General features: G+C 44.2%; 1 long non-coding RNA gene across 1 annotated transcript; it reads left to right on the top strand.

The window, feature by feature from the left end:
- Window positions 1-505: 505 nt before the first annotated feature.
- LOC138068878 (uncharacterized) lies at window positions 506-12,635 on the top strand. Its single transcript, XR_011143722.1, has 4 exons — window positions 506-1,010; window positions 2,895-3,064; window positions 9,077-9,218; window positions 12,524-12,635. It is a non-coding gene; the product is annotated as an uncharacterized lncRNA (long non-coding RNA).
- Window positions 12,636-14,247: the final 1,612 nt, after the last annotated feature.

Below are 14,247 nucleotides of genomic sequence, written 5' to 3'. Positions count from 1 at the left end.
TGGACTAACATCATGGATTAAATTTGGGTGGTTAAGAGGAAGAAAATACCTCATTAAAAAGAAGCAATTGGGTTTAAAGTTGTTGTAAGACAATGGCTGAAACAGCTCAACTGGAATGGTCTCGCTTGCTTAATTCTGGGGTTTTGTGAGTATGTGCGCGTGTTTTTAATGCCCTCCCCCACCTCTTCACTCCCAATCTAAAAGTCTGAAGGATTTACTTTAAAATATATTACTTTCTTTCCTACTTCCCTCTCAACATTGCTGTATTTGGACTGTGTTGCTGCTCTTTAGAATTGTGCTCGACGGTGAAGCCTGGCTAGTATTAGGAGCTGAAACTGTTTTTCTTTGGGGTATGTATGCTGCAAAGCGTGGCTGAGAAGATAAGAGACCAGTCATAGCCATGCTTTTAAGTCCACCTTTTCCTTTACAAAAGCAATATCCTTAGTTTTTTGCACCTTTACTCTTTGCAAGGTAATAAACCAGTGACAAGTAAGCAGATAACCATTCTAGCAGGATTACACTCTATAGTAAGATGGAGATTCAGGGGTATTCTGCTATCCCTTTCTCAGCTAAAGCTTTCTGACCATGCATATCAGGCCCCCCACGCCCCCAAAAAAAAAAAATCAGAAGGAGATCCTTTTGGAGAAAGGATGGAGTAAATATGGGGTGGAAAGGAGGCCTGGAGTTATGAGGCTGGTGCCAGCAGCTTGGGAAGAAATCAGCTGGGGAGTCGTGCAGTGGCAAACAGCAAAAGAAGAAATTAGGGAACCCTACAGCTGTTTAGCACTAGATTGCCATGTAAATGGTCAAGTTACCTATGCTTTAAAATTCTTGGCTAGCTCATGGTCAGTGTTTAATTGTTCTAGGAAGCCGAGAGAAGAATGGTTTGGAGTGGCCTGGCCCTGAGCAGGTGCAAGTGCTGTTGGCTTCCTGCAAAACTGATCTACATCCAAAGAGCTGATTTTTCTAGAGGCTGTTAGAAGATGCCGTAACCCTCCTCAACTTAGCAGGTTTGTGCCGGAAAGGAATTTGCTCTGCTCCTGATGACAGTGCGCACAGTCTTGCTTCCAGCAAAACCCGTGGCCAAGCTTCCATTGACGTTAGCAGCAAGGCGTGCAGGCCAATCCCACAAACACGGGCCCCGTTTCCACTTGGGCTATCTCGCCGTTACCTTAGCTGCCTTCTGGTGTGCGTTCCCTTCAACCAGGCAGATTTTTCATTTTCATATTGAAAGCAGAACAATTTCTCTGAGAGCAGCTCTCTCAGCCATACTATCCTGCCAATGGAAAAAGTGACACTAAAAATAAACTGTTTCGGAAAGAAGCAAAGGCAGCTTCCAAAAATCCCTAACTAAAAGAAAAGGGGGAAAAAAAAACAGTCTAGACAGCTGTACTAGGTGGAGGCAATAACAACCAAAAGGAATAAATTAAACTGTGGTTAAGGGGAGAATTTGTCTCCCCTGATTGCAAGACAAAAGAAACCCAATTCCTTGTTTGTAGAAAGAGATGTTTGGGAATTTCTTAGGCCAGCTGAGGGCCTATTAGAGTGATGTGAACTGGAAATGGAGTTAGAGGGCTTTGGCTGGTTGCATGACCCAACGCAGGACCACACACAACACAATACGCGAGGCTTTGACAGGACAGCAAGCAGTGGTAGGTGGCAAAACCGACCGTTATTCCACTAAACAACAAAATCAGCTCCTGCTGCATGGCCTTGGCGTCAGCCCTAGCAGCTATGGGGGCAGGAGGAAGTCGTTATTCTTTCAGACTTTTACCTCTGCTTCTCGAAGCTCCCCGACGGTTAACTGTACCGAAATTCATGGATGCAAATTGTGAACATAGTTTGAAAACTCACAAAGTGGTGGATTTCCCCTTTCTGTTCTCTCGGTGGCAAGCATACTACAGGCTGGGTCCTGCCATTGTTCTGGGTGTTTGGGTTGGTTTTAGTTTTGTGTTACTCCTGGGTGCTGCGGCGGCAGACTTTGCGACAGTTCTGTGCCTTATACGTGTCCTAAGAGTTACATGTATGTATATTTGCCACGCAAACTTTACGATTTGTTTTCCAGTTATTTGATTGAGTGTGGGCAGGATTTCATCCCGTGTCAGTACTCACAGAGACTTCAATGGAATCACTTTACCATACGTGGGGTTTTAAAAAAAAAAAAAAAAGAAAAGAAAAAACTTCTGAAAGAACAGCTGAAAACTCATTGAAATAAAATAGCCACGGTCACATTCTTTGTCTTTTCTGTCCTCTTAATGAAATCTGTCATTGCTCTGTGTAGTATCTGTCTTGTAAAAATGAAGTAGCTCTTCAAGAGTGGATACTTAAAGCATAGAAAGGAGACCTAAACTTTTCTGTTCCAGGACCTATGCAGGTGTTCATTGTTGCACAGGTGCCTTGTGCAGAGGTTCCTGTCTCACGTCACAAATGAGAGCGGGAGGAATCACGAGGTGAGGTGGCACTTCCTGTCTTCTGATCTGGAAACCAGCAACTGACGGATAAAAAAATAAGACTGTCTTGCCTACTTGCAGTCATTAAGGGTCACCTGTCATTCGATAAAGGCCCCCACATTTGCTCTCATCTCCAGACTGAATTCCAGCTTGCTTATTAACATTTTTCCTATATGAAATTCATCCCATGATTTCAGTTGAAACGTAGACTTTTCTTTGATTTTTCCTGCAGGGTTACATTCCAGAGCGGTGGCATTTCAGTGGTGAACAAAATATGTTTTTTTGTAGAATCGGTTAGTAAAATAGCTAAAGTATTCTGGGATCCAGCTGGAAGAAAGGCTTTGTGGTTGACTTATTTATTCACTGCTCACAAGTTTCCTTTTTTAATTGAATCATTTTTTAAAAGCTTGTTTGTTGTTGTTATTTTTTTTTTAAACGTATTAGCTAGCTATTTACAACCAGACTGCAAGTCTACCCTGTGCTCCATAGATCACAGCGGTGGGACTGGAGCTCCTCTGGATACTGTGGTATCGTATGGACGGACACAGGAGCCTGGCATCTCTGCTGCCTTGTGATAGTGGCCTCAGAGCTGTGCTGGAGACCAGCCATGCAAGGTGAGATCCATGTCTGTTGGTGGATCAGGTCCTTGGGCGCATGAGGGACCCCTTGCCCCAACACATACCTCAGTCAGTAGGCTGTATGGAAGGTAGCCGTGGGTGGAAGGTGAGAAGGAGGCAGAGCATTTTGCACAGCTGGCCTTGCAGTTGCTCTCCTAGAGCAGATGCACACATCGCTGTTGGAATTCCAGTCCATTGGCCTAGCACATGTTTGATTTAATACAAAATTTGGGTCAGAAGATGTGGAGGATCCTCATTTGTGCAAAGCCCTGATGTGAGGGCATTGCCAGCTATTTCACGTAGATCATATCTCATCAGTTTGGAGAGATTAAATTCAAAGAACTCGATACTAGAAATATTCTACGAAGTATCTCCTTCCCTGGCTTTGCTTCCTGTTGATGATCTGCGGCAGGCTAGATCTGTTTGCTTGGGAAGCAGCAGTACCACTAAGAAGGTATGGGTGGGTCTCAGCATGCCTCATCCCTGTGTCGGGTAGGTTTTAAGTGGTTACGGGGTTTCACTTGGTTTCCAATGGAAGTGAGCCTGACGTGACCATGCCATTTGTGTCCGTCACTCTTCCTTTCCCCCGGTGATAATTTTTGCACCTATTGGCCAGTTTCTGCAAAATTTGGCCAGGAGCTAATGGTCTGAGAGACGAGGAATACCTACGAGTCTCACGAACAGTTGACCTGGAGAGGTGAGAGGCCCAATTAGCATCCCAGCAAGGAAGGAGTGAGCCTCTATTGCACCCGGTTGTCAAGCACCAGAAAATAGGTGGGGAAGAAAGATGTTACACGTGCCCCAGGAGAAGAGCAGCTTTACTAAGAATTTGCACCTACTTTAGTATAAAATAATATGAGATGCCCAGCCACAGAAAACCTCTGGTTTCTTAAGGTGCCACTGCTGCTGTTGGAAAAACTTTAAGTGTATATGGTTGCCTGGAAGCCATGCTGCTGAGCATCAAATAAGCTCACCTGGAAATGGCAAGCCTACTAAACCGATTTAGTTTAAATGATAACCCATGAAGATCCCTGCAATAACAACTACACCCTGCACAAACGAAAAATAAACATGGCAATTAGAGCAGTGCGTTTTTCCCCGGCTGCTGTGCAAACATTAAACACCCCGGTAAGGTATGGACGGCTGACTCAGCCCCACCACAAAGCCGGCTTACTGTACGAACCGCGGGCACCAGCACAGCCCCAACAAGGGCAAAGGTGGATAATTCGAGCCATGTTTCTGTACGAACAGTGGGTAAAAGACGATGTGCTCTTTCTGTACCACCTGATCTGCCTCTTCTTCCAAAGTTCTTTTTGATGTTTCCTTTCACGGTGACTTCTTACAATGTGAAATTCATCCTGTTTTAATCGTTTAGGGATGATGTGGTTTTTTAGATGAACAGAACAAGGACGTAGAGCTCTGAAAAATTCCTCTGCTCTTTATCAACTGTTTCTTTCAAGTACTAAATGCTTTTTCTTTCCTCTTTTGTTCTGGGAAGGTGGATTCTTCCCCTGTGCTGTTTACTAATTAAAAGTTAGTTGGTAAAGAATAAGCATATTGTCCTTGCCGTGGTTTGATCTATTGTTATTAGGGCTCTGTGTTGTTACAGATGAGATCAAAGAATTTAATTTATGATGGGTGGATAGGTCAAGTTCAGTCGGCTGAAGCGAGTGCTGGGTAGAAAGAAGGGTTGAACAATAATGTCTTAAGCAGCAGCTCAGGCAATAAGCTTTTCCTTATAAATAATACAGTCCCACTTTCTCCACTTTTGATCCAAGAAGCCAAGCAGTCCTTTGGATATAAATGTATGAGGACAGCTGGATGCAGTCCATTAAACCCCCTCTGCCTTCCTTTGGTATGATATCCACAGGAGATAATACAACACCGAAGGCATCCAAGACTTAAGATAAAGGAAAAATCCTGGGACCATGACTGCGTGTTTCGGACAGCCTGATTCACAGGATGGCATTGTGTTTGCGTGTGTGCTGCAACTTCCTGTGACGTTTTTTTAACACAATTTTAAAACATCTTTGAGCTTTCAGCAAGAATCACCAATTAAGACCTAAAGCTGATGCTGCTAAGCCTTAGTCACACCCTAATAACAAAAGGGAAATGGGGCGGGGGAACAAATTTATTGGGTCTGCTTATAGTCTCTAGCCGCAATATTTTCCTTGAACTCTGCTCAAAGAGGAGTGGGTTGGATTTTTTCCATTTCATCCTTATTTATTACACATCAGAGTGCAGCACTGTTACGAAACCAAGAAAGTCACCCACCTCTCCCCTATGCCTATGGAAACCATGAGGACTGAGTTTGACATGCAAGATGAGTAACCTGGGAGCAGTTTTGGGGTTCTATTATTAGTATGTGCCTATGAACACATGGTTAATATAGCTGTATATGTGGTTTGTGCTTTCCTTGTATTCTGCCCAACTGGAGCCTGGAAGCTGTTTTGGGTGGGAACCACGTCTCCTTGTGTCTGTTTGGAAAGCACTCAGCACACCAGGGGCTGGTCAAAGAGGAGTTTAGCTAGTGGCCATGGCTCTGCTTGCAATCAGGCAAAGGGAGTTCTGCTTTCAGCTCCGTTGCTGAGCTTTGCTTCTCGGCGCATCTGCTTGCCCTTGTATATTTTTCTGTCCCAGCAACAGCTGCTGTTTCTTTGGGCCGGGCAGGCTCCTTACAAGATAGCTAAGCTGCAGTGAGGCCATGAGCTGACACGGCTGCTTGCTCATCCAGAAGGTCCATTTTTTTACCGCTCTTGAACCTTTGGATTTGATCAGAGTCCCCCATCTAAAGACCCCAGGTGTCCTCTCCTATGCAGGACTTCTGCCCTAGGTCTCTCTCCATCTTAGCTGGCTTCTTGCTTGTCCAGTCCCCCGTTGATAAAAGCCCTTTTGCTCTGAAAGCTCCTCTCTCTCTCTCAGCCTTGGTGATAATGGACCAGCAATGAGTGTCTTTGCCTTTTTCCATTTCTTGAAGAAATGCCTCCAGGCTCTTCCAGAAGAATAAGAGAAAACCGGAACTACCAGTTTTAAGGTGTTATGAGCGCTGTCCGTAGCATTCCCCTTTGAAAAGGAGTTGCTTGCATTGGTGGTTCTGCACTGACTCTGTTTTGGAGGCGATACCAGTCTGCAGGCAGCAGCTGGATGCACATCAGCAGAGGCTGCAGGTCTCAACGCGGAGTCTTTGGTGGCATGGACAGCTTATCATGCTGATGCCCTTCACCTCCTCTCTGTTTCTCCTCCCCAGCTGAGGCGTTCACTTCTCAGTTGTGTGCTGTGTTGTGGCCCGGATCAGCGAACTGATCTGGCTTTTTATTCAGTTGCACATAAATTTGATTGGGTTTTTTGTTGGGTTATTTTGAACCAGAACAGTTCCCCAGGCTGGTTCACAGTGCAGTTATGCACAGAGCTGCACTAGCATGAGAGGGGGAAATTGTGCACCAGGAAGGAAGAAAATGCTCAAGAAGGGGAATACCTTAAACCAGCATCTCAGCCATACTTCCAGCCATGACACAGTCTCAGGAGACCTACTGGAATCTGTGTGTGTGCTGTACAGAAATAGATTCCTCAAATTGTCAGATCAGAAGAGTCACAGGATTGTCAGCAGTATTTCAGCTGTGGTGACACCTACAATCACAACAATTTCAGTTCCTGAAAACATCATCAGTTCCTTATTCTCCCTTTTTGGCAACATTTGTTAACCTCACTAAGTGAGGTCAGACTCTGTAAAATGTAATTGCAGCTGGGCAAACTCTTGCCTTATGAGCTTGCCGTGAGGTTGAGGAGTTGCCTCATTTAAACAGTAGTGGCCTTTCCACAGGTCTTGCTTTTCGGTGTCTCTTTGCTATCAGGTCCTTTTCCATCATCGCCTCATGCTGGGCTCTGGATCTGGCATTTTTGCCCTGTTTAGCTACTTTCTGGCTTCTCTCCTGGGTCTCTTTCACGCTTTTTCTTCATGTCATTGCATCTGCCTTTTTAAGGCCCATCCCTTCTTTCTGCAGTTGTTCTTCTTGTCCTTTCAGCCTTGGATGTCTCTCGGGGTCTGATTACTCATTTGGGGTTTCTTGAAATTCTTCTGAATCAATAGCGAGACTTGCAGATTCTCGCAAAAACTTGGACTTCAGGTGCCACTCACAGCTAGGTGTCAACCGTGGCCCAGGGATTATTCATCGCAGTGCAATGCAGGCGCCTCATGCATGCGGGAATCCAGGAACTTCCTCATACATCCTTGGCCAAAACCTCCATTCTGCTGCAGAAACAAGGAAAATGGTTCTAAAGAAAAAAAGACTTTCTTGTTGACTTGGCTCTGCCTTGAGGCTACAACCTCACACTTGAATAAGTTCCTCTGTGCTTCCCAGCTTCAGCCGTAACTGAAGACAGATAACCCACAACTGCAATACGGTGATATTGGGATGGAAGATGCTGTCACGGCCTTTTTAACCCAAACAGAAGCTGTGAATATCTGAATCCTTAGCACATCCTTGTAAACCTTCCAACCCCAGAGTATAGATCCAGGAAACTCATTACAGTCTAGATAAGCTTCAGGGATGCTCACAGACGTTGCATTGCTTATCCAAACCTAAACCCCAAACTTTTAAAATTTTCCCATTACCACCCTGTCTGCCGTACAGCTTGGAAGCTTTAAAAGGGGAACTAAATGGGTGCTGCAGCATACGTCTTCAGGTCTTAGTTACAGGTACTGATGTCTTCATTGTCTGGAACAAAAGCTTAAGCTTTTATTTTTCATGACTTTATAATGTATAATCTTGGAAATCAATCTTCCCTTTAGTTTACTTAATAAGGCTGTCTAAAGTCATCAGCTACAATGCATTCAGTGGTGATTACAAGAAATCTTTTCAAAACCCACTCCCTGCTATGGTAAAGTGAGAGAGACAAAGAAAATTTTTTACAACTTATTTTCTCTGCCTTAGTATAATAAAAGCAGCCCCCAGAGGGGCATTAGTGACTGTTGAGGGTGAATATTTAGATGTAGGAATTTATGTTTATAGAGCCACAATTAAATATTTAAAATCTCCAGAAAATTATAATTGGAGATGTGTAGCCAATATTTTTTTGAAGAAGAATGACTTTTAATGTCTAGGGATTTTGTGTTGTTTGTTTCTGTTGACTAATAAGTACAGTAAAGTGCCTGAGTCCTGAGGTGACTCACGGGCTGTGCAGATGGTGGGGTTTCCTCCGGGCTCACTGAGTTAATCGAGTAGGAAGAGATGCTGCATAACCGCCTCCTCCAGCCCCACGTCCTCTTCCTCTGCTGCAAAACCAGAGGGTGTGTGAAAACCCCTCCTGGAGACCCAGCTGCAGGAATAGTGGGTTTTCCAGGCAATTACGTTTTTGGGAAACTTGTGCTCTGACCCAGTGTGCATAAAAGAAAATGAGCTGGGGTCTTCTGGAGGCTGCCAAGACAAAAGCCATGTGAAGGATGCAAGCGTGTGGGAGGAGAGCAGCTCTTGGAGGAGAAAATAGCTGCTTTTTTTGAGCAAGACTGTAGCAGTCTCCCAGGGCTGGATCTTCCAGGGAGGGGGTCCTGGTGCAAGCAGCACTCTGCCTTTCTTTCACTGCCATAGCTGAACATTTATCACCTTCATGAGGGTTTAGGAGAAAAGAAAAGCCTCCGAACCTGGGTGACCCCTTCTGTGGCCCATCCCTGCTGCTCTCGCAGCTGTGCGTTGGCCATCAGAACCTGGGTTTTGGGAGCTGGGCGATCCTGCTTGTGAGGGCGTTGGTGGGAGAAGCGATACAGACTCTCAGTACACAAATACTGCAGGAAATTCCCTGGAGAGCTCTGGCAAGTCAATTTGTGGCAGCTTGGCAGAAAAGCTATGGTGCTGTGGTCATCTCACTTGGGCACTTGCTGGCGTTGTTTCCTTATCCAATTTCACCTTTCATTTAACTGTACATTACCCAGACAGCTGAAACATCATCACGCTTCATAACCCTGAATGACTATTTTTTTTTAAAGTTTCATACATATCCATTCATTGTTCTTAGGCTCATGAATTGTTCCCTTCGTTTACGGTGCTGTGAATGAACGCCCTGGCCACAAGGATGACATCACGTTTACTTTGATCTAAGTCATTTCCTAATGGTGCCTAACTGGAAGCTGAGCTCTTACATGAACCTGGCCCTGACTGTGAGTATCGAGCCTTTCTGAAAATCCTGACTCTATTTTGTATTCACAAGGACTATGCAAAGCCTCTTCTTGGCGTGGGGACAGATGCAAGCTCGTAACAGTATGCACTTAGTTATAGATGTAATTTTATTTGCCTTTGTTAGAATCTTCAATATAAAACAGTAAAAAGGCCCCTCTAATAAAAATGGCTCAGAGAAATAACAATAAACAGGTTTTATGATACAGAAGATGCATTAAAAAAAATCCTACCAAGAAAAATGATCTAAAGAGTCTCAAAAAAATATGGAATATGGAAGGGGAGAATATTTCCCCCACCCCCTACAATCAAGGATGGGTGGTCTGCATGCCATGTGAGCGTCCTCGCTCTGACTTTTGTGGGCAGGAGGAGGGGAAGCTGGACTCTATCTCTGTAATGAACTCTGACTGTCCAGGAAAGCATTTATTTTTACAAAATTAAAAAGGGGGGGAGTCAACAGATCTGTTTATAGCTATATAAAAAGGCAGAAAAGTTAAGGCTAACATATGTTGCTTCATGTTCCCAGAGCAAACACATTTGTAGGATAGTAGTCCAGAACGCAGGTGGTAAGTGATCAATACTTTATTTGTTTTTAAGGAATGGCAGAGTTGCTCACCTAAGGGAGGAGCTACAGTGAATGCATAGCCCTACTATGGACGCATTATGCTCATGGGCGGATATCGTACGCATTGTATTATATAGACTTTAATGGTGTGTACCCGGCTTCGAGGGTTTCTAAAGCCGAGTCATCCTCTTAGCAAGTCACAAATTAAAAGCTGTCTTCTTCCCAGCTCTGTGCTTCTGCCTGCCACCCATATTAACAAGCCAAGCTGGGTAGTGCATCCAGGCTCCCAGTGCCAACCTCTTCTGGAGCACTGCAGGAACCTGCAGCCATGTGTCTGCGTCTGTCCTCTCCTTACTGCAAGCAGATGGCGTCCGTGCTGAACTAGGTGGTATGGTCCTGAAGGGACGAGTGGACGACCTGTGCTGCAAGGGAACAAGTGTGTGCAGGGCCACTCTCCAGATCGCTGTAGTGGTGGCAGTGTCTTCTGCCAAAGGGAGAGCGAGCAATGTGACGGGTAGAGCAGCCGTGTAAGGGCTCTTGTAACTACAGGCCGGGCTAGACTTAAGAGATCGGGGATATCTGGTGTGGTCTTGCACAAATTATGTATTGTTTCCAGTGTCAAAGATCCTAATCTATAAAAAGCTGAAAATTCTTTCTTTCTTCTCCTCATTGATGTATGCTTTTTAGCTCAGGGACTGATTCCTGGTCATGAGCTTTTAGAATATGTAACCCAAAAGACAGATGTTCTTGTAGGCAACTCATCATGTCCTACCATGATGGTGATAATATCCAAAAGAGAAGCGGGCTTGCTCGGAGGGATGTAGAATACCACAGAGGCTACAGTTAAATCTTTCCATTGGTTGGTAGGTTTGAGGAATAACAATGATTAAAAAAAAAAAAAAACTTGATATTGTGTTTACCTCCTGAGAACAGGGCCTGAACGTTCTGTGGGGGCAGAGGGCCGATTGGGCTTGATGGCCGTAACTGCACCCCACAGACCGAATGCAGTCTTTGCCATGAGCCGCACTGGTGAGCAGGCTGCGCTCCCCGAGCCGCTCCAGGCATCCAGTGTTTTACAGTGTCCTGGGAAGGGGAAGGCTACTGGTGTCACGTCCTCTCCTTTTAGAGGACAAGAAACTAAGCTATGAGACCGTGATCCAAATATAGAAGAGAATTGGCAAGATCTGAGTTCCTGCTTCAGGAGCTCGTATATGCTCCCTGCCTTCGGGATCCAATTGTTGCAAGTTAAAGCTGATCCTCCTGAAATCGAATGGGATTTCCTTGTTCATAGGACCAATGGTAGGGTTGACCACACAGATCCAAAACTTATGGGTGTTCTGATGCTTTGATTTGCAGGACATGTAGTACTAACATTATTTTCCATGGAGATGGAAAGTCCTAAGCACTCATAGTATCAGGCCCACAGTTTGCTTTCCCGTTCAGACCGGGGCCAGGTAGTCCAGTATAAGTCAGGAGCTTCAGAGCAGGGACTTGCAGGCTCTTTGCTTCCTATTGTCCCCAGCAGACCAGCTAGGAGCTGGCCAGAAGGCCTGATGGGACAGCAGGCATGGTTCCAGATCTGTGTGCCAGGCTGGGCTCTGCTGGGATCCTCCTGCTCTCCCTTGGACCATTGTCCTTACAGACGTTTTCATGCGATGCTTTGGTCATTGACAGATTATTTTCTGAAAGAAATGTTCCACCAGAGAATTTCCAAACAGTTCTTCAGAGTAGCTTAAATAATAATTAATGATACTTTTTCTACATGAATTCCCACAGGACCCATTGCTGGTTGTTTGATTGAAAACATGAATGAATTAAGCTTTAGTCTGTATCTGCAAGTTAGAGAAATGTCTTTTTTTTTTTTTTTTCAATGACATAAGAGAGCATTTTTTCAGAGCACCAGACTCACTGGACACAGCACAACAAAACTCAGAGAGCTTTGTCCGTTTTCCCCTAACTTTCAACAGTACTGAACCTTTAGCGTAAAGAGCAAGATCCTCCTAACCCACATCTGAGGATAACTGCCATCCAGCCCTACATCATGTCATACCCATGCAGAGGCCACCTGAAGACCAGCTGGGCAAATCTCTCTTGCACTGGGTGTAGTAAAGAGGACTGGGTAAAATTATTCCAAAATTGAAGGCTTTCCTGAGGTCTTTACTAGCAGTATCTGTTTGTTTTTAAATCAAGTGAGCTCTGGCTTGGGTTGCTCTATCTATTCCAGCTGTGGCATTATGGCTTGAGGAGCCCGGCACACTCATAGGTGTGAAATATTGCAAGGAACGAGTTCATTTTGAACTTGAGGGTGGCCTGGTAGAGGATGGTAGCACCGAGAGAAGTGGTTAGATCAGGAAAGAAGCTGAACATTTCGTCTACAAATACCTTTTAAGTTCTCTGCTTGGGAAAAAATGTCCTGGGCTTTTAATTCATCCATTTGCTTATTTTTGTAACGGGAATTATAGTGGTTACCTCACTGCTCTGGGCTCAGGCTGGGGAAAGATCGATCATTGCTGTTGAGGCTTTGCTGATAACCCCTGCCCGGGGCTGGGATGAAGCTGCAGACACTGCCCATTCTGAGATGGGAAAGCACATATTCTCTCTGCTTTCTGTATTTTGTTAATGTATGTTGATGTTATATGTTATTAAAATCAATTACCTCCTTTATTTACTTCCTTTCCGACTGCTTTAACTCTGACTCAATTACTTTGCATTTCTTTTTTTTAGAAATGTAGGTTGAAGCTGATACAAAGGAAATAATATCCAATCTGTATTTCTGAAGGTTCAGGACCAGTCTGTCAGGCTGCTGGCACAAAACAACAATTGTTTTATTGTCAGGGTAAGTAAATAAGAACAAGAAGTCTTAAGTATTGGCATATGTTGATACTTGGCCAAAAAGGTCTCTAAACAATACGTTTTCTATTCATTCCAGAAACCTCATACTCCGTTATTTCTCATTTAATGCTGTTGGCAAATACCCATGTCACCATCTAATTTTGACTATAGTTCAACTTTTTTAGTGTAAAGCTAATCCTCGTTATAGTTGTAAACATGTGTTTCATTTGGCCTCTTGTTCATGTACTAAAGTGACAAAGACAATTTAGGATTTGCATCAGAAATGGAGATGTATAGGTAAGCATTTTGTTCAATCTACTTCATCTTTTATACAGTGAAAATCAGCTCAGTTGCTTAATAGCAAAGAATGTTTTTATAAGTCTCTCTGTACTCTCGTGCTTGGCCCATTTCCTGCTCTGACTTTTTTTTTTTTTTTTTTTTTTAGAGAGAGAGAGATGGGAAGCACTGAGAAAGAAAAGAATAAGTGAATCTAGGGAAAGTCCTGAGAGTTATTAGGATTTTGTACAGTGACTGTGTGTACGTGCATGTGTCTGCCACATCTTCATTTTTCAGACACCAATTTTTTATTTTTCGGTTTTAGATGCCTCATTTTTTGTGAGGGATGATTACAACTACAGGCCTTAATGAGGCCCTACTCGGAGAGAATCCTCTTTAAAATCAGATTGCTTGTAAGGGATCATAAATCAGTATCCCTGAAATCACAATTCACTTTGAGGCAATTTTATTTTTTAAACCATTTTGTAATTTTTCTATGGCAAAATTCAACCAAACTCCCCAGCCTCCAGCAGAGCAAGTGACACACTGTGTTTTGTCAAAATAATCTGATTCGCAGAAGATTAGTAGTAACAAGACGTGAAGTCTAAGTCCTCTTGGGATGCCAAGCGTTGCCACTAATCACCGAGTTCCCTAAAATGCAGTGCTGTAAAAACAGCAGCAATGCCTGAGCCTTTCAGGGAGAGTGAAATGCTGCTAACTTGAATCAAGTGCGACCAGACCCATTTTTCCTACAGCTTCTTCCATTATAGTTATTCCATCATAGTTAAGCTCCTGGTTGAAGTATATGTTGGCTCTTGAGTACTTGAAGTAGAAGTTGAAGTAGTTGAAATATATGTTGGCTCTTTAACTAATTGCTTTAGGTTAAGAAGTCACTCAGGAATAGGTTAAACAGAGGGAGGAGTTTGGAGGTACAAAGTGGAGAAGAAGGTTTTGCACTTGGCATCCTTTTCCGCGTGATGGAGAATTGCCGCGTGCGTGTTGCCACCAGGGTCACAACGCCGGGCCGAGTGCCGTAGCCCTGTGGCCAGCTGAAGTTCAGCTCCTTCAGGAACCGCCAGCATCCCACAGACTTGGCCCATCAGGTTTGATGTTTTATTGTTTCTAGGAGACCTTGATCCTCTTTGGCGCATGGTGTTCGTTCAGAAGGTAGGATCTGTCACTCTGCAGCACTTGCACTGTAATAAGAAACCAGCTTAGAAGTTCCCAAGTAGAGGCAGCCCATCTGCTTGGATTGGTGCGGGTACCACAGTTTTAACAGCTGTCAACTTGGTGAGAGTTTGTCTGCTCTGAAAGAAAATAACGTTTGCCGCAAAATATTT

Source organism: Struthio camelus, chromosome 12 (genome assembly GCF_040807025.1).
Source record: "Struthio camelus isolate bStrCam1 chromosome 12, bStrCam1.hap1, whole genome shotgun sequence".
NCBI classification, from domain to species: domain Eukaryota; kingdom Metazoa; phylum Chordata; class Aves; order Struthioniformes; family Struthionidae; genus Struthio; species Struthio camelus.
The sequence above is the reverse complement of the archived record's forward strand: the minus strand, read 5'-3'. Positions and strand labels throughout refer to the sequence as shown.